Genomic DNA, 20,097 nt, shown 5'->3' with positions numbered 1-20,097 from the left:
TTCCTTGCAAGCGATGCAAAGGACAAAGTGTTTATCGAATGGTGGAGTTTGAAGATTCTCTCCCATGAGTCTATCCACAAATATGTAGACAAGTTTTGATACTTACATCTCAAGGCTACTATCTTTCAAAAGATAGACTTCGCCGAGAAAGAGCAACAATTCTATGCGGGATTACTTGAAGAGATGGCCGAGTACGTCAACTTCCAATGGCCTAGTTCTATCAACGAAGTAATCCACCACACTATGGTTTCTTCGCTCATCAATTTCCAACAAGGGGCTAGACGGAATGTCAAGCCCATGGAAATCAAATAAAAAATGATGCAAAGGGGAAAACCAATGCCCAAAATTCTTCCCAAAGCAATTCCAACAACAACAAAAACAGCAATCGGTCCAAGGAGAAGGGAGTTTACAAAGGTAAAAATAAACTCTCGCTTGAAGAGCTTGAATCTTTTCATAAGGACCACAAATGTTTTAAGTGTGGGGAGCAAGGACATGGCTATCGTTCTTGCCCCAAGAGAAATGCCCGCAATGAGACTCCTAGAGCTTCCATTATCGAAGCTCCAAAAGAGGATGCTCGTTGCAAAGGATCACCTCTCTCCTATGCTTGGTGAAAGGTAAGGGAGTATGATGCCTTCATCTTGTTTGACCCTGGCTCTACTCAAAAATTCATATCAACGGAGTTGGCCACCAAGTTGGGCATTCAAGCTTTCATGATGGGAGATTATGTAGCTGCCTGGTAAAGGGGTCCAAATAAGAAATGATATGTCAAAGAGCAATGCCAATTAATAGGGCTTAAATGACCTTAGGATTAGCTTCATTAAAAAGACCTCCAAAGGTTTGCGTAAAAGTCCTTAGACCTCAAGTTAAGCTAGGCCATTGCTTGAGGTGCTTGATGATTAAAGTGCCTGATACGCTTGACAACAACTAAGGTGTAACTTAAGCTAGGCATGTGCTTGAAGGTAAAAGTAAATCCCTACAAGGAGGGGGAAATCCCTTGAGGCTAGGGGGTTGGCAGAGAGAGAGGCCATGCGATGATTTTTCTATTTGCATGCATGATGACTAAGGTGCTTGAAGTGATTAAGCAACTAGGGGGCCAAGGTGCTTAGGGGTAGAAAGTCAATACCAATGCCTACAAACAAGGGGGGGAGCCCTCCAAGGGGGTGAGCCCTACAAGGAGTGTATATGCATGGATGAACTTTCCCTCACCCAAGGGGCACCCCTTGCTCAAAGAGGCATATTGAACACATGTCAATCCCCTAGCTAGGTTTCCCCCATAATGTACCTAAAACCTATTGGTTGACCTTTAAAGAGGTCCAATGATAAATTAGTTAACTAAATTAATTGGTTTAAGCATTTATCAAGCTCTCTCTCTCTCTCTCTCAGAGGAAAGGGGGACACTTGTCCCAAGGCTACCCTTGCTGCTTGATATGCGTTTTGCATGTGATTGGCCATATTGGCACGGTCAAGTTCTCTAAACTCTCTCTCTTGCAAAAGTATTGTTCATGCCAAGTTGATTAAGTACTATGATTATGTTGCTATCATCAATTAATTTCACCCTCTATGTTCTCAAAGTAGTCTCACAAAAATGCTCTCTTTAATTCTCCTAGTTCCTCTATTCTCAAAGTTCATAGGCCATTTCCATTACATTTTCTCTCTTGCAATGCTTGAAAACACTGCTTTGAGATGCTCTTTGTGTTCTTATAAGGACTTAGAGTAGACTATGATATCATCAAAGAAGAGTCTTGTGTAAGCCCTATGTACAAAAACAAACTATTTCCATCATTCGATTAAATGTGGCTCGAGCATTTGTCAACCCAAAAGGCATGATGATATATTCATACAAGCCAAAGGTGGTCCTGAAGGCTGTCTTGTGATTATCTTATGGTACAATTTGTATTTGATGATAGCCACTTTTAAGGTCTAGTTTACTAAAGTAAGTAGATCCTTGTAGCTCATCAAACAGATCCTCAATCCTTGGGACTGGAAATATGTTCTTCACTGTCATCTTATTTAATGCATGCTAGTCTACACACATTTTGTATGTACCATCCTTTTTGTGCACTAATAAGACAAGAGCTCAGATTTACCATTTATTTTTGCACAAGTCCATTAATGTGTGACATTATCTCCTCTTGTTGAGCTGATGAGATTTGATACGGAGGCTTGTTAGGAGGAGAGCTTCCTGGTATAAGCTCAATCCTATGGTTGTCATCCCCCCTTTTAGGAGGTAGCTCTCCCGGGATGTCATGGATTAAAAAATCAACATGTTCATTTAGAAATGAATGGAAATCACTTTCTACTTTTAATGAGCTATTAGAAGAGTCAAAATTATTTTTAAGAACATCCTTAACAAATATCATGTAAGTAGAAATAGAACCTTTTATGGGTTTGTCAATGGAGTCATGAAGATGTTGGAGGCTACCATTACATGGTGATAACCTCCAAGATGGTCCGAGGTCTTTGTGTATTGAGATTGTTTCTCAAATCTTGAGGAATCCCATCACAAAATTGTTGCTTTTGTTCTAAGAAGCTGATGCGCTTGTATATTGTAGCTTTAAGATGTCGATCCCAAAACCTTTCCACATATTTTTGCATGTTTTCTTCATCATCAAGCTTTAGGCTTCACCATGCCGTAAGCACTTGGTTGGAAGCCCCACTGGATAAGAATTGCTTCATGATAGCTACTCTACATGTTTTCCAACTCTTCACAGCTTCTCCTTTGGAGCATAAGCTTGGCCACCACTGACGGGCTGATATTTGAAGATGCATAGCAACATGTCAGAGTTTGGATGCCTCCAAAAAAAAATCATCTCCAAAGGCCGCATCAAATTGCTTTGACACCAATTGAGGGCTTGACTTTTTGGGCCGACCCCCCTTCCGAAAGGACTTTGTATCAATAAATTCTTCTTCTTCAGAAGAGCTTCTAATAATAAAACTGACTAGTCGCATTTTTATCTGCACAAATTGAAGAGATGAAAGGTCTAAAATTTGGTCAATAGGAATCAAGCAAGCCATAGGGTTGCTGGATGCTCATTGGACCCCTTGGTAGAATGTCCAATAGTCTTCTACAGAGCTTAGATTCTATTGATCCTTTTATCAAGCATTTTTTAAATTGATTAGAATAATTTAATTCTAGCCTAATTCTCATTGGTCTACCTGTACGGCCTTCCAATAGGATTTGTGGGGAGATTGGGGGCACCTGGGCTAGGAGTTGCCATGTGTCCTTTATTTCCTTTGTGTAAAGGGGGAGCTTGGGAGTGTGTGTGTGTGTGTTTCTCTCTCTTCCCCTAACTTTAGGCCTCACCCCCTCCTTCCTAGGGATGTGGGAAGACTTTTTAGTCTTCCCATAACCATCCAATTTTCCCACTATTGGCCATTGGACTTTTTAATTAATTTTTTGAACTTTAGCCTATGGAAGTCTTAATGGAGCTAAACCTTAGGTCTTTTAAGCTCCATTGATGCACATTAATCCTTTGCAGATTGTCCCCCTTTGGATTCCTATTTTCCCTCCTTTAGATCCCTACTGAGACCGGTCTGGCAGCCTTACCAATATTCTAGCTTTTACTCCCCTGGTACCTCCCCATATTAAATGATCAAATTAACATGAGAAAATCATTTGGGAGAATTAGATATTAGTTTTTATGACATTACCTCTCTCTTGAAATCATAGTCGTCCTCAACTAGGAGGTAGAGAAGATAAATCTAGCGGGTAGAGGATCCCTATTTTTCCCTACGACACCGTTCTAGAAAGGATGACTAGTCCATTTGGTGCTTGAGATCCTTAGATGCCGCAAGCATTCTTGCACATTAGTCTGTATCGATCTTACATAGCAGAGTGAAAAGCTCTACTTGGTGTTTGGGAGACGTCGTCTCCACAAACATGATGCTAAGCATACATACTTATTAACATTTGTGCACAATAATGAAAAAGAGAGTCTTATAAGACAAAACTTTGTTTATTTATATATATATATATATACATTTGCTTACTCTAGGGAATCATTGTAAGCATTGAAAAGGTTTAGTTATCCTTTAATTGCATGCCTTGCATCCATCTAGCATCTTTAAAACGATAATTTTTAAACTTGAGAAGATATCGTCGGATAGTCTTACCGCCTGTCAATACCTTGTCTTTGTGTCAGAAATGGACTCGGGCTGCCACAACCTCTTCTTGGTCCTCGATCTCCGGTGAGTCTTCAATGGTTTCTTCTTGAGGTGGCTCTCCTTTGTAATGCTTTAGTAGGTTCACATGGAAAGCATTGTGTATGAGCCAATGGTTGGGCAACTTAAGTTGATAGGCCATCTCATTGATGGGCCTAAGAATCTAAAAGGGACCATAGTATCTTTTTTTTAACTTAGCATAGTACTTTTGGTGTCCCGTAGGATTCTTGCCCGTTGTGTGCCTTAAGCGATCCTTGGAAAACTTAAGCAAGACCCAATCATTTTGTTTAAAGGATAGAGCTCTTTTGTGCTTATCAGCATCAGCTTTTTGCCTTTGTTGAGAGATGGAAATTGCATCCTTAATCTTTTTGAAAGATTCTTGTAGGTCTCGGCTATATTCATCTGCAGCGAAGATCTTCCCATGTACCTTAAGTAGCAGGGGACTTTTTAATCTTCCCTCAATCACCTCAAAAGGTGCTTTTCATGTGGAAGTATGTACAATGTTATTGTAAGCCTACTCCACTAAAGGTAAGTACTTCTCCCATTGGGACTTTTGATCTACTTCTATGAAATAAGCTTTTAGTAGATCAAGAATTGCTAGGTTAGCTATTTCACTTTGGTCATCGGTTTGCGGCTGATAGGCCGAAGAGAAGTTTAGCTTTGTACCTAAATTCTCAAAGAGACTCTTCTAGAAATTACTGATCATTCTAGGATCTCTATCCGACACTATGGACATTGGGAAGCCGTGGTACTTGAAGATTTGTGATATAAAGAGGGTTGCCATTTGATGGGCCTTGATAATCTACTTGTTTGCTAAACCTATCCACTATCATCCATATTCTTGTATTCCCATGGATAGACTTGGGCAATCCAAAGATAAAATCCATGGATATGCTTTCCCATGGTGAATTAGGGATTGGCAAAGGTTGAAGCAATCCAGGTTTCTTCCCTCTATCAAACTTCGTCTTTTGGTATACCACCCATTTTCAAACATACTCTTGTATGTTTAATTTCATGGCATGCCAATAGAAGTATGTTTCTATCCGTTTTAGGGTAGATTGAATTCCTCTATGCCCCGCATAAGGAGGAACATGAGATTCATACATTACTTCCTCACGTAGTGAGTTAGTAATGCATAGCTTGTTTCCATAGAGAAGATAACCATCTTGGAGGGTAAATGGTTCTTCCTTCTTTCCTAGTGCAAGGGCTGAAATCACATCTTTAAAATCGACATTAATATCATACTCATCTATCATAGACGATAGATCATTGTGAGTTTCTCTGGATACCGTATTCACTCTCGAATGTCTTGAGAGTGCATCGGCTACTTGATTATGCTTGCCATTAATGTGAGCAATATGAAAATGAAATTGCAAAATGAAATTTTCCCACCTCATTTGTTTGTCCGAGAGCTTGGTCTACGTCATGAAGTACTTAAGGCTTTGGTGATCTGTTCACAGAATGAAAAGAGTCCCCAATAAACAGTACTTCCATGAGTCTAGAGCATGTATAACTACTAAGAGTTCCTTCTCATATATACCTAGACCTCGCTCAACAGGGTTGAGCCTTGGAATTTCATAGGCTATGGCGTGCCCTTCTTGGAGAAAAATAGCTCCAAGGTAATCACCACAGGCATCGCATTGGGCCTCAAATGGCTTTGAGAGATTTTGCAGTGTAAGCACATGTTGAGAGATAAGCTTCTTTGTAAGATTTTTGAAAGCATTGTTCTCCTTGGTGACCATATATACCTAAAAGTTATCTTTTTTAGGTCATGTAACGGTACTGTGATTTGTGAGAAATTTTCTATGAAGTGTCTATAGTATGCACACATACCTATAAAGCTTCTTAGTTCATGTAGATTCCTTTGATTAGGCCATCCTTTTCATTAGGAAGGGGATGGAGTCTAGGAGGGCCTCTTTATTTTCCATGAGCTAATGGATGTGATTCACATTTTGACAAATAGGTGTATGCCATGTGTGCAAGAATGGTGGGTGTATAAGAGATGTGTCTGTGTGGTCAAAGGATGCACTTTTCCCCCAAAAAACGAGGTGGGAAATTTTATGATTTTTGGCCTTCCATAACTCCCACATATGATCTCCGATTTGAGGGGAGTTTATGGATCTACAATCTACGCATCCATCTCTTTCCATAGATATGATACATGATATGGTTTTACCTGCTATATTGTAAATTTCATTTTGGGGAGAAAATTTGAATTCAAATAAACTAGTCGTTTTTCCTGTTTAAATTCAAAAGTTCTCCTTTGATTACTTTCTTAATACAAAAGTTTTGACTTCCTTAAACTACCAAATAAAGAGGCCGTCCTAGACCCCATTCTCTTCCTAATGTATTACCTCTAACTTTGATGGATCCATTTGGATGCCATCTTGAGAGATAATGTGACCTAAATACTGAATCTCTTGTAGGAAAAATTCACTTTTCTTTCGATTAATGTAAAGTTTATTCTCTTGTAAAACTTAATATTACCTAGAGGTGTTTCTTGTGTTCTTCTACTGAATTAGAGTAGATGATTATATCATCAAAGAACACTCCAGTAAAGCTTCAGTGAGGCCTGAATAGCCATCTTTCTTTTGCACTAATAACACTGGTGAACAAAATGGAGATGAACTAGGACTAACCATGCCTTTCTCAACCAACTCATGCACTTGCCGCATAATCTCCTCTTGTTGAGCTTGAGAAACTCGATAAGGAGTTTTATTAGGTGGTGAGCTTCCTGGAAGAAGTTCAATTGCATGGTCGTCATCCCCTCGTTTGAGAGGTAGCTCACAAGGGATGTCGTCAATAAAAACATCTTGGAATCCCTTGAAAAAATTGGTCTAATTCCTTTTGATTGCTTATATCTTCTTTTGCTAAAACATTAGGTTCATTTTGAGAATCTTTAACAAAAATCATGTACACAAAAATAGAGCTCTTTATTGACTTATTGAAAGCTTGCTTATGTACAATGGGTATGGTGCTACCCAACTCCCTAACATCTATGTACATATCTTTTTCCCTGTACCTAAAATAGATTTGTCTTTCAAGGAATTTAACATTGGTAGCCATGCGATCAAACCATGGTGCCCCTAGGATTACATCCTCATGTTTGAGAGGAGAGATGAAGAAATCCTCCTTGTCCACTTAGCTTTGGACATCAATTTCCCAATTAAGAGAGTGACCGAGGCTTCTTGTCCCTTGAAAGCACCATCGGCAGGTAGGACATCTCCCATCTCATAGGCTTGGATGCCTAGCTTGGTGGCCAACTCTGCGGATATGAAATTGTGAGTAGAACCAGGGTCAAAGAGAATGGAAGAATCATGTTCTCTTACCTTTCCCCAAGCATGACATAGAGGAGATCCTTTGTGATGAGAATCCTCTAGGAGGCTCATTACGTGAATTCTTGTGGGGGCAAGCACAATAGGCATGCCCTTGCTCCCCGCACTTGAAACAATGGTTATCGTTTCAATAATGCTCTAGCTATTCAGGAGAGAGTTTATTTTTGCCTTTATAAACTACCTTCTCCTTGGCTTTGTTGTTGTTGGAGTTGCCTTTGGGAGAATTTTGGACGTTGTCCTTCCCCTTAGGCTCACTATAGTCCTTATTTCCCATGGGATTAAGATTTCTCTTAGCCCCTTTTTGGAAGTTGATTCTTGAAGCCACCATGGTATGGTGTATGACCGCAAATATTGTGTGAGGCCTTTGGAAGTTAACATACTCCTCCATCTCCTCAGATAAACCCGCACAAAATTGTTGTTTTTGCTATTTAAAATCCATCTTTTTGTAGACAGTGGCTTTGAGATGTAAATCCCAAAACTTATCTACATATTTATGAATAGATTCATAGAGAGAGAGCTTCAAGATTCGCCATTCGGTGAGTAATTTTGTCTTTGGAATCATTGGACAAAAACTGCTTTATGATGGAAGCTCTTAAAGCTTTCCATCTTCGTGGAGCTTCACCGTTTTCTCATAGGCTAGACCACCATTGCCTAGCGGACTTTTGAAAATGCATAGCTACATGACGTATCTTATAGGAATCCGTGAATCCCTCATCTCCAAATGCCACATTGAATTGTTGGATAAAGGCCAAGAGTTTGTCTGTAGCACCAAAGTTGCCATCGTAGGTAAGGAAAGAGATGTTCTTTCCTCCCTCTTTGAACTTTTTGAGCTTGGACAACCTTTTCCAGGTGGCATAGGATTTCCTATGGCCTCTTCTCTTGGAAAGTTTGAGAGCTCCACCATCGTTTTCTTCATAAGAGGAAGAGAATGAGGAGGATGCAGAAGAGGGTGACCTCTTTCTTGCCTTTTTCTTCCCTTGTTTCTCCTTTTCTGCACAATCACTTTCTTTATAAGAGGAAGAGGATGAGGAAAATGGAGAAGAGGGTGACCTCTTCATCGTCTTTTTCTTCTCTTGATTTCTCTCTTCCCTCTTTGAATTAAGGTGAAGAGGAGTATGCGATGGTCTTCTCCATTTAGGGGGTGTTGGAGAGCATTTTGCCCACCGTCTTTGAGGATCCATCTCCATCGAGGTGGCAGGAGACTCGCTTCTTTGTCCTTCTTTTGGTGGGGGCTCTACCGTTGAAACTTGGGTTCTCCTTTGGGAGGGAGATCCATCATCGAGTAGTAAGTTTTTGAGCCCTTCGTATGGATCCTCCTCTTCTTCCCTTATCGGAGAGAGTCCTATTTTGGACGTCTCATAGGAGCTTTCTTGGGTGCTCTCTCTTCTTGGTGGGGAGTTTGGAGAAGTGTGCAATTGTTGTAGCACTTCACCTTGGAGGGATGGATTGCCCAGGGCTTGTTGAAGCCTAGAAACAAGATAGTTTACAAGCATAGGGGCATCATTAGTTGCTCTTTCATTAGAAAAATCAAATCTATCAACATTCATTTTGATCTCTTTCCCCTTGTTATCCATACCAGCAAATTTTAGATGTAAATTTTTACCTGTACATACTTTGGCACTTCAAGCCCTAGTTGCTACTACTCTTTACCTTCAAAGATAAGCACTCAAGCATCTATACACATGGATTGAATATTATTAATTGCAAGGAATAGAAGAGAGGGTTTCACAGAGCCGAGACAACACCGATTTTTATCAAGCTTCTAATAGCTCAATAATGGTTAAGCCATAGGCAAGCCCCATAGGACTCCATTATTAAGACCATAGCTCTCGATCGTATCCCCGTTAATTGCATAAAGGAGGCGTACTTCAAGTATGAAAAGTCCCTATTCTACTTACACTTTTTCAATTAATAACACTAACCATTTGTAGCAAGCTTGAGGACCTCTCTTCTTGAGCAAGAAAAGAGAAACCAATAGCTCTTAATGTAACATTTAATGCACTAGTAACTTGTGTGTACAGGAAAATGATAACATAGTGAGCATTCCATCAAGAATAAGTTCCAAATGAGCATAGAAAGAGTACTTCAATGGAGAAAGCAACATAGCAATTTACACCTAACTAGTTTGTCATAGACAATACTTGAAAAGAGAGAGAAATAGAACAATTGAGAACAATTGAGGACTGGATTTACATGGATCCGGTCCCCCCTCCAAAAAGGCTTTGTATTATAGCTTCTCCCATCAAAGGAGACTTTTGTACAATACAATCTTTTTGCTACTTGACAAAAATCATTGGTGCAATGGAGATGGAAGATTCATGAACCAAATTACGCTTGGAAAACACACCTAGTGGGCCTAGCCTCAGTCCCAAGACCTCACACACTTTCAAAGATGGTGAGAGATAGCAGGGAATGAGGAAAGATTGAGAGGAAGAAGATGTATCTTACAAGAAAGAATTATTCTCCTCACATAATCACTCTAATAGAATAGCTTATCTTAGTAATTAGCATGGTAGAGGAGATGAGCATGCCATTGAAGCTTGGCTCTTGGTTGGATTTGCATTCCATAGCCAAGAGTTGTTAGTGTAGGCCTCTACCTCCCAATGCTTGGAGAAGGAGATGGAGTTCTTGCTCAACACATGAGTGTGTGTGTGTAGCAAAAATTAGATAGACTAAAATGACAACCTCTCTCTCTCTCTCTCTCTCGGTCGACCCCTCCTCCCAATTACTCTTGCTAGCTGCTTCCCATTGGCTCCTGCAAAGCTTAGTCAAATAACAATTTATAAGCATAATTGATAGCCTTGTGACATGTGTCCCCCTTTCCCGTTTTTTGAGAGATTTAGGTAATTAAAATAATTTATTTAAAATCTCATTGGAAATTTTAGTCTTTTGACCAATAGGAATGAAGCAAGCCATTGGGCTGCTGATGCTCATTGGACTTCTTGGTAGACTGTCCAATAGTCTTCTAGGGAGCTTAGATTCTATTGATCCTTTTATCAAGAATTTTAAAATTGATTAGACTAATTTTATTCTAACCTAATTCTCATTGGTCCACCTCTATGGCCATCAAATAGGATTTGAGGGGAGATTGGGGGCATCTAGGCTAGGAGCGTGCCATGTGTCCATTATTCCCTTTGTGTAAAGGGGGAGCTTGGGAGTGTGTGTTTGTGTGTTTCTCTCTCTTCCCCTACCTTTAGGGCTCGCCCCCTCCTTCCTAGGGATGTGGGAAGACTTTTTAGTCTTCCCATAATCCAATTTTTCCCACTATTGCCCATTGGACTTTTTAATTAATTTTTGGAACTTTAGCCTATGGAAGTCTCAATGGAGTTGAATCTTAGGTCTTTTAATCTCCATTGATGAACATTGCTCTTTTGCACACTGTCTTATAATAACTAATATCTAATTCTCCTAAATGATTTTCTCATGTTAAACTGATCATTTAATATGCGGAAGTGCCAGGGGAGAAAAAGCTGGAATATTGGTTAAGTTAGCAGACTGGCCACAATAGGGATCCAAAGGAGGGAAAATAGGGATCCGAAGGGGGGGGGGGGGGGGGGGGGGGGGGGGGGGGGGGGGCATTTGCAAAAGATAAATGTGCAACAATGGGCTTAAAAGACCCTAAGGTTCAGCCCATTAAGACTTCCAAAATGCTAAGGTTCCAAAATTCAAAGGTTGTGTCGAAAGGTCAAAAGCCTAGGGAAATTGGATGCTTTGTGTGTGTCCCAAAAGTCTCTCTCAAGCCCTACATAGTAGGGGGCGAGCCCTAGTTGTAGGAGATGAGAGATAAACTCTCTCTCTCTCTCTCTCTCTCTCTCACACACACACACACACACACACACACACAATCTCCCTTTACACAAAGGGAATGAGGGACACATGTCAGCTCCCTAGCCCAGATGCCCACAAGGTGTACTCAAATCCTATTGGATGGCCTTGGAGGTGGGCCAATGAGAATTAGGCTAGACTAAATCTAGTTTAATTAATTTAAAAACACTTAATAAAAGAACCAATAAGAATTAAGCTCTCTAGAAGACTATTAGATAGTCTCCCAAGGGGTCCAATGAGCATTCAACAGCCCAATGGCTTGCCTGATCCCTATTGGCTAGGAGACAAAGGGGTCCAATGAGAGTTTAGTTGCATTAATTAATTAGCAAAAGCTCTCGTAAAAGGGGAAAGGGGGACACATATCAGAAGGCTATCACTTATGCTGCTTAATTTCCATTAGCTAGGCTTGGGGAGGTCCAATAAGGTGTGAGCATGAGCAAATACCAAGAGGGGTCAACCAAGAGAGAGAGGGGGAATGATTTTTCAAACGCATTATTCACTTACACACACACACACAATCTATGCGTGGAGTAAGAAGACTCTCTCTCTCTCTCTCCTTCTCAAGCTTTAACGGAAAGCTTATCACCTATTCCAAGCTTGTGAGAAGGGAGGCCTACACAAACAACTCTTGGCTTTGTGATACAAATCCAACCAAGAGCCAAACCTAAATGCATGCTCATCTCATCTACCATTCTAGTTACTAAGTTAAGATATGCTAATAAGTGTGATTATGTGAGGAAATGTACATCTTTCTCGTAAGAATACTCCTTCTTCCTTTCAATCTACTCTCATGCCCCACTAGCTCTCACCATCTTCCAAGGTGTGTGAGGTCTTAGATCTGAGACCGTGAGGGAATTGATGTTGTGTTTGATAAGTGTTTTGCTTAGTGCATGAAGTTTCCATCTTCATTGCACTAGCTAGTATTGAAGGAGCACAAAGAATTGTATTGTAAAATGTCTCTCTTGATGGGAGAAACCATAATACAAAGCCTTTTGGAGGGGGGGCCGGCTCCATGTAAATCCTGTCCTCCAACTGTCGTCAATAGCTTAATTTCTCTCTCTTTTGAAGTATTGTTCATGCTATCTAACTAGGTGTTATGCTTTTTGTTGCTCTCTCTCCACCCAAGCACTCTTGTTATTCTCGTTACGAATCTATTGTAATGAAATGCTCACTATGTTCATGCTAATTTCAGCTACACACAAGTTACTAGGCCATTAAATGTTACATTGGTATCAAAGCACAAGGTTTCTCTTTTCTTGTTCAAGAAGGGAGGTCCTCAAGCTAGCTATAAATGGTTGGTATTATTAATTGCATGTGAGTAAGTAGAATAGGGATTTTTCTGCATGGCAGTGCGCCTGCCTTCGTCCAGATAACAGGGAATCACCGTCGAGAGCTATGGTCTTAATAATGGAGACCTACGGGGCTTGCCTACGGCTTAACCACTATTGAGCTATTAGAAGTTTGACAGGAGCCGGTGTTGTTTTGGTGTTGAACGACCCTCTCTTCTATTCCTTGCATTTAATGGTATTTGAGCCATGAGTACAGTAGCTTGAGTGATTTTTCTAAAGGGGTAAAGAGAAGTAGCAACTAGGGTTTGAAGTGCCAAAGTACACCTAAAAAGCTTACACCTAAAAGTTGTTAGAATGGCTGACAATAGTAAAGAGAGTGAAATTAATGTTGATAACTTTGATTTTGCTAATGAGAAAGCTACTATGATGCCCCTATGCTTGTTAACTATCTTGTTTCTAGGCTTCAACAAGCCATGGGCAATCCATCCCTCTAGAGTGAAGTGCAATGGCAGCTTCGTACTCATGGGATTCTCCAAGCTCCCCACCATGACGAGAGAGCACCTAGGAAGCCTCCTTGTGAGACTTCCAAAAGAGGCCTCTCTCCGATTCGAGAAGAAGAAGAGAATCCATACGAAGGGCTCAAGAATTTGCTTCTTAATGATGCATCTCCATCCCAAAGGAGAACTCAAGAGCCTCCACTGAAGGATTGAGACAGAAGCGAGTCTCCCGCCACCTCGATAGAGATGGCTCCACGAAGACGGTGGGCTAAACGCTCTCCATCACCTCCAAAATGGAGAAGACTATCGCACACTTCTCCACACCATGCAGACAAAGAAGATCAAGGCAAGAAAAAGGAAAGAAAGAGGTCACCCTCTTCTCCATCTTCCTCAAATTCTTCATCTTCTGAAGAAAGTGATGGTGAAACCTTTGAACCATCAAAAAGAAGAGGCCATAGGAAATCCTATGCCACGTGGAAGAGGTCGTCCAAGCTCAAGAAGTTCAAAGAGGGAGGAAAGAGCTTCTCTTTCCTTACCTACAATGGCACCTTTGGTGCTACGGACAAAGTCTTGGCCTTTATCCAACAATTTGATGCGGCGTTCGGAGATGAGGGCTTCACGGAGTCGTCTAAGCTATGCCATGTAGCTATGCACTTTCAAAAGTCCGCCAGGCAATGGTGGTCTAGCCTACGGGCCAACTATGAAGCTCCACAAACATGAAAAGCTTTAAGAGCTTCCATTATGAAGGAGTTTCTGGCCACCGATGCCAAAGACAAAGTACTCACCGAATGGCGAAGCTTGAAGCTCTCTCCCTACAAATCCACTCACAAATATGTAGACAAGTTTTGGGACTTACATCTCAAAGCCACTGTTTTCAAAAAGATGGATTTTGGAGAGCAAAAGCAGCAGTTTTGTGCGGGCTTAACCGTAGAAATGGCGGAGTATGTCAACTCCCAAAGGCCACGCACCATATCAGTGGTTATACACCATACTATGGTGGATTCTCGAATCAATTTCCAAACAGGGGCTAAAAGAAATTCCAAGCCCATGGAAAACAAGGGTTCCAATGAGCCTAAGGGTAAGGACAATGTCCAAAAGTCTCCTAAGGGCGATTCCAACAAAGCTAAGGAGAAGGGAGTTTACAAAGGCAAAAACAAACTCTCTCCTGAAGATCTTGAGCGTTATCGCAAGGATAACCATTGTTTCAAGTGTGGAAAAAAAGGGCATGCGTACTGCGCTTGTCCCCAAAAGAACACCCGCCATGAACCTCCTAGAGCTTCCTTGGTCGAAATCCATGCGGAAGGAACTCACCACAAAGGATCTCGTCTATGCCATGCTTGGGGAAAGGTAAGAGAACATGATGCTTTTATTCTCTTTGACCCTAGCTCTACTCACAATTTCATATCCACAGAGTTGGCCACCAAGCTAGGCAGACAAGCCTACGAGATGGGAGATGTCCTACCCATAGATGGTGCTTTCGAGGGGCAAGAAGCTTCAGTCACTCCCTTAATCGGGAAATTGAGGCTCCATGTTCAAATCTATGTGGACAAAGAGGACTTCTTTATCTCTCCTCTCAAGCATGAGGATGTAATCCTAGGGGCACCATGGTTTGATCGCATGGCTGCCAGTGTTAAATTTCCCTCGGAAAGGCGAATCTATTTTAGGTTCAAGGGAAAAGATATGTACATAGATGCTAAGGAAATGGGTAACACCATACCCATTGTACATACGCAAGCTTTCAATAAGTCAATAAAGAGCTCTATTTTCATGTACATGATTTTTGTTAAAGATTCTTAAAATGAACCTAATGCTTTAGCAAAAGAAAATAAAAGCAACCACAAGGAATTAGAGTTATCCAATTTTCTCAAGGGGTTTCAAGATTTCTTTATTGATGACATCCCTTGTGAACTACCTCCTAAACTAGGCAATGATGACCATGCAAAGGAACTTCTTTCAGGAAGTTCACCGCCTAACAAACCTCCTTATAGAGTTTCTCAAGCTCAACAAGAGGAGATTATGCGGCAAGTGCATGAGTTAGTTGAGAAAGGCATGTTTAGGCCTAGCTCATCTCTATTTTGCTCACCTGTGTTACTAGTGCAAAAGAAAGATGGCACATATCGTATGTGTGTCGACTATAGAGCACTAAATAGGATCACTATCAAGAATAGGTTTTCCGTTCCACAGGTAGAAGACCTATTTGATAAGCTACAAGGATTGACCTACTTTAGTAGGATTGACCTAAAAAATGGCTATCATGAAATAAGGATAGTTGATCAAGACATTGTAAAGACTGCATTTCGCACTACGTTTGGTCTTTACAAATACATTGTCATGCCTTTTGGCTTGAACAATGGACCATCCACATTCAACTACTTGATGGAGAAGCTATTCAGGACTCACCGAACCTTCACTTGAGTGTTCTTTGATGATATTATCATCTACTCTAATTCATTAGACGAACACAAGAAAGACCTCCAGGTAATATTTCAAGTTCTAAGAGAGAATAAACTTTATATAAATTGAAAGAAAGTGAAATTTTCTTACAAGAGATTCAGTATTTAGGTCACATTATCTCTCAAGATGGCATCCAAATGGATCCATCAAAGTTAGAGGTAATAAAAGGATGGCCTAAACCAAGGAATCTTCATGAACTAAGAAGCTTTATAGGTATGTGTGCATACTATAGATGCTTCATAGAAAAGTTCTCAAAAATTGTAGGACCATTACATGACCTAACAAAGAAAAGTGTTAGGTATACATGGTTTTCCAAGGAGAACAATTCTTTCGAAAAGCTTAAAGAAAAGCTTATCTCTCAACCTGTCTTACACTACCGGATCTCTCAAAGCCACTTGAGGTCCAATGTGATGCTTGTGGTGATTGCTTTGGAGCTATTTTGCTCCAAGAAGGGAATGCCATAGGCTATGAAAGCCGAAAGCTCGACCCTGTTGAGCAAGCTCTAGGCATATATGAAAAGCAACTCCTCACAGTTCTACATGCCTAGACTCATTGGAAGCACTATTTATAGGGGATCACCAAAGTCTTAAGTACTTCATGACGCAGACCAAGCTCTCCGAAAAACAAATGAGGTGGGCAAATTTTCTTTCGCAATTTCATTTTCATATTGCTCACATTGCTGGCGAGCATAATCAAGTAGCCGATGCACTCTCAAGACGGCCGAGAGTGAATTCGGTTCCATAGCAACTCACAATGATCTATCTTCTATGATAGATGAGTATGCTATTGATCCCTATTTTAGAGATGTGATTTTAGCCCTTGCATTAGGTAAGAAAGAGGAACCATTTACTTTACAAGATGGTTATCTTCTCTATGGCAATCGACTATGCATTACTAACTCACTCCGTGAGAGAAAGTAATGTATGAATTCGTGCTCCTCCTTATGCGGGGCATAGAGGGATCCAATCTACCCTAAAGGGAATTGAGACATATTTCTATTGGCCTACCATGAAAGAAAACATACAAGAGTATGTTTCTAAATGTGTGGTATGCCAAAAGACAAAATTTGATAGAGGGAAGCAACTTGGATTGCTTCAACCCTTGCCAATCCCTAATTCACCATGGGGGATCATATCCATGGATTTTATCTTTGGATTGCCTAAGTCTATCTATGGGAATACGGGAATATGGACGATAGTAGACAGGTTTAGTAAACAAGCTCATTTTATACCTATCAAAAAGACTATCAAATCCCATCAAATGGCAACCCTCTTCATTGGACAAATTTTCAAGTACCATGGTTTGCCAATGTCCATAGTGTCGAATAGGGATCCTAGAATAACCACTAATTTCTGGAAGGGTCTCTTTGAGAATTTAGGGACAAGGTTAACTTCTCTTTGGCCTATCATCCACAAAAGGATGGCCAAAGTGAAATAGCTAACCTAACAATTCTTGATCTACTCAAATCCTATGTAATGGAAGTAGATCAAAGATCCCAATGGGAGAAGTACTTACCCTTAGTGGAGTATGCTTACAATAACACTGTACATACTTCCACGGGAAAAGCACCTTTCGAGGTAATTGAGGGAAGATAAAAAAGTTCCTTGCTACTTAAGGTACATGGGAAGATCTTCGCTGTAGATGAGTATAGCCGAGACCTACAAGAATCTTTCCAAAATATTAAGGATGCTATCTCTATCTCATAGCAAAGGAAAAAAGCTACTGCTGACAAGCACAGAAGAGCCCAAGCCTTTAAAGAAAATGATTGGGTCTTATTAAAATTTCCCAAGGCTCGATTAAGGCACACGACGGGCAAGAATCCTACGGGCCACCAAAAGTACTATGCTAAGTTAGAAAAAAGGTACTATGGTCCCTTCCAGATTCTTAGGCCAATCAATGAGATAGACTATCAACTCAAGTTGCCTAGCATTGGCTCATACAAAATGATTTCCATGTGAGCCTACTAAAGCCTTATAAAGGAGAGCCACCTCAAGAACCAACTATTGAAGACTCACCGGAGATCGAGGACCAAGAAGAGGTGATGTAGCCTGAGTCCTTTCAACGATATGAAGACAAGGTACCAAGAGGCGGTAAGACTATCCGACGATATCTTATTAAGTTTAAGAACTATCCTTTTGAAGATGCTAGATGGATGCAAGTCATACAACTAAAGGATAACATAAACCTTGTCAATGCTAACAATGCTTCCCTAGAGTAAGCAAATGTACAAATGTTTAAAATGAATTTTTTTTTTGTCTTATAAGACTCTCTTTTTCTTTATTGTGCACAAAAATGAAGTAGTATGCATGCTTAGATCAAGTTTGTGGGGGAGATGACGTCTCCCGAACACCAAGTAGAGCTTGTCACTCTACTATGGAAGATTGATAGGACTAATGTGCATACATGCTTGCGGCAGCCTCAGGCTCTCAAGCACCAAAAGGACTAGTCATCCATTTTGGAATGATGTCATAGGGTAACATAGGAATCCTCTACCCGCTAGGAAAAAGGACTAATGAATATGCTTTATCTTCTCTACCCCATAGTCGAGGATGACTATGATTTAAAGAGAGAGGTAATGTCATAATAACTAATATCTAATTCTCCTAAATGATTTTCTCATGTTAAACTGATCAATTAATATGGGGAAGTGCCAGGGAGAAAAAGCTAGAATATTGGTTAAGTTAGCAGACCGGCCATAGTAAGGATACAAAGAAGGGAAAATAGGGATCCAAAGGGGGGGCCATCTGCAAAAGAGCAATGTGCAACAATGGGCTTAAAAGACCCTAAGGTTCAGCCCATTAAGACTTCCAAAATGCTAAGGTTCCAAAATTCAAAGGATGTGTCCAAAGGTCAAAAGCCTAGGGAAATTGGATGCTTTGTGTGTGTCCCAAGGTCTTTCTCAAGCCCTACATAGTAGGGGACGATCCCTAGTTGTAGGAGATGAGAGAGAAACTCATTCACACACACAGACAAGCTCCCTTTACACAAAGGGAATGAGGGACACATGTCAGCTCCCTAGCCTAGATGCCCACAAGGTGTACTCAATTCCTATTGGATGGCCGTGGGCGTGGACCAATGAGAATTAGGCTAGAGTAAATCTAGTTTAATTAATTTAAAAACACTTAATAAAAGAACCAATAAGAATTAAGCTCTCTAGAAGACTATTGGACAGTCTCCCAAGGGATCCAATGAGCATTCAGCAGCCCAATGGCTTGCCTGATTCCTATTGGCCAGGAGACAAAGGAGTCCAATGAGAGTTTAGTTGCATTAATTAATTAGAAAAAGCTCTCACAAAAGGGGAAAGGGGGACACATGTCAGAAGGTTATCACTTATGCTGCTGAATTTCTATTGGCTAGGCGTGGAGAGGTCCAATAAGGTGTGAGCATGAGCAAATAGCAAGAGGGGTCAATCAAGAGAGAGAGGGGGCTGATTTTTCAAAGGCATTATTCACTTACACACTCACACAATCTATGTGTCGAGTAAGAAGACTCTCTCTCTCTCCTTCTCAAGCTTTAACGGAAAGCTTATCACCTACTCCAAGCTTGTGAGAAGGGAGGCCTACACCAACAACTCTTGGATTTGTGATGCAAATCCAACCAAGAGCCAAGCTTGAATGCATGCTCATCTCCTCTACCATGCTAATTACTGAGCTAAGCTATGCTAATATGAGTGATTATGTGAGGAAATGTACATCTTTCTCGTAAGAATACTCCTTCTTCCTCTCAATATACTCTCATACCCCGCTAGCTCTCACCATCTTCGGAGGTGTGTGAGGTCTTGGGTCTGAGACCATGAGGGAATTGATGTTGTGTTTGATAAGTGTTTTTCTTAGTGCATGAAGTTTCCATCTTCATTGCACTAGCTAGAATTGAAGAAACACAAATAATTGTATTGTAAAATTCCTCTCTTGATGGGAGAAACCATAATACAAAGCCTTTTGGAGGGGAGACCGGCTCCATGTAAATCCACTCCTCAACTGTTGTCAATAGCTTAATTTCTGACTCTTTTGAAGTATTGTTCATGCTATCTAACTAGGTGTTATGCTTTTTGTTGCTCTCTCTCCACCCAACCACTCTTGTTATTCTCATTAGGAATCTATTCTCATGAAATGCTCACTATGTTCATGCTAATTTCCGCTACACAAGTTACTAGGCCATTAACTGTTACAGACTGTCCCCCTTTGGATCCCTATTTTCACTCCTTTGGATCCCTGTTGAGACCGGTTTGGTAGCCTTACCAATATTCTAGCTTTTACTCCCCTGGTAACATATTAAGTGATCAGTTTAACATGAGGAAATTGTTTGGGAGAATTAGATATTAGTTTTTATGACATTCATTAAACTAAAATTGAGGTCAAAGAATCCAAAGGGGAGATCAACTCTACAGTCACAAAGGTTGAAGCTAATTTGCCAAACTGGTTGTGGAACACCATATGGGAGGAAAAAGATGGTAGCATGACTTTTATGTCAGTACCTTTTGAGGAGGTAGATTTACATCAACCAATGAGGGAGTTGACACTCGGATCACTATTGGGA

Source organism: Adiantum capillus-veneris, chromosome 29 (genome assembly GCF_014529385.1).
Source record: "Adiantum capillus-veneris isolate H3 chromosome 29, ASM1452938v2, whole genome shotgun sequence".
Classification (NCBI taxonomy): domain Eukaryota; kingdom Viridiplantae; phylum Streptophyta; class Polypodiopsida; order Polypodiales; family Pteridaceae; genus Adiantum; species Adiantum capillus-veneris.
Note: the sequence above shows the minus strand (reverse complement) of the source record.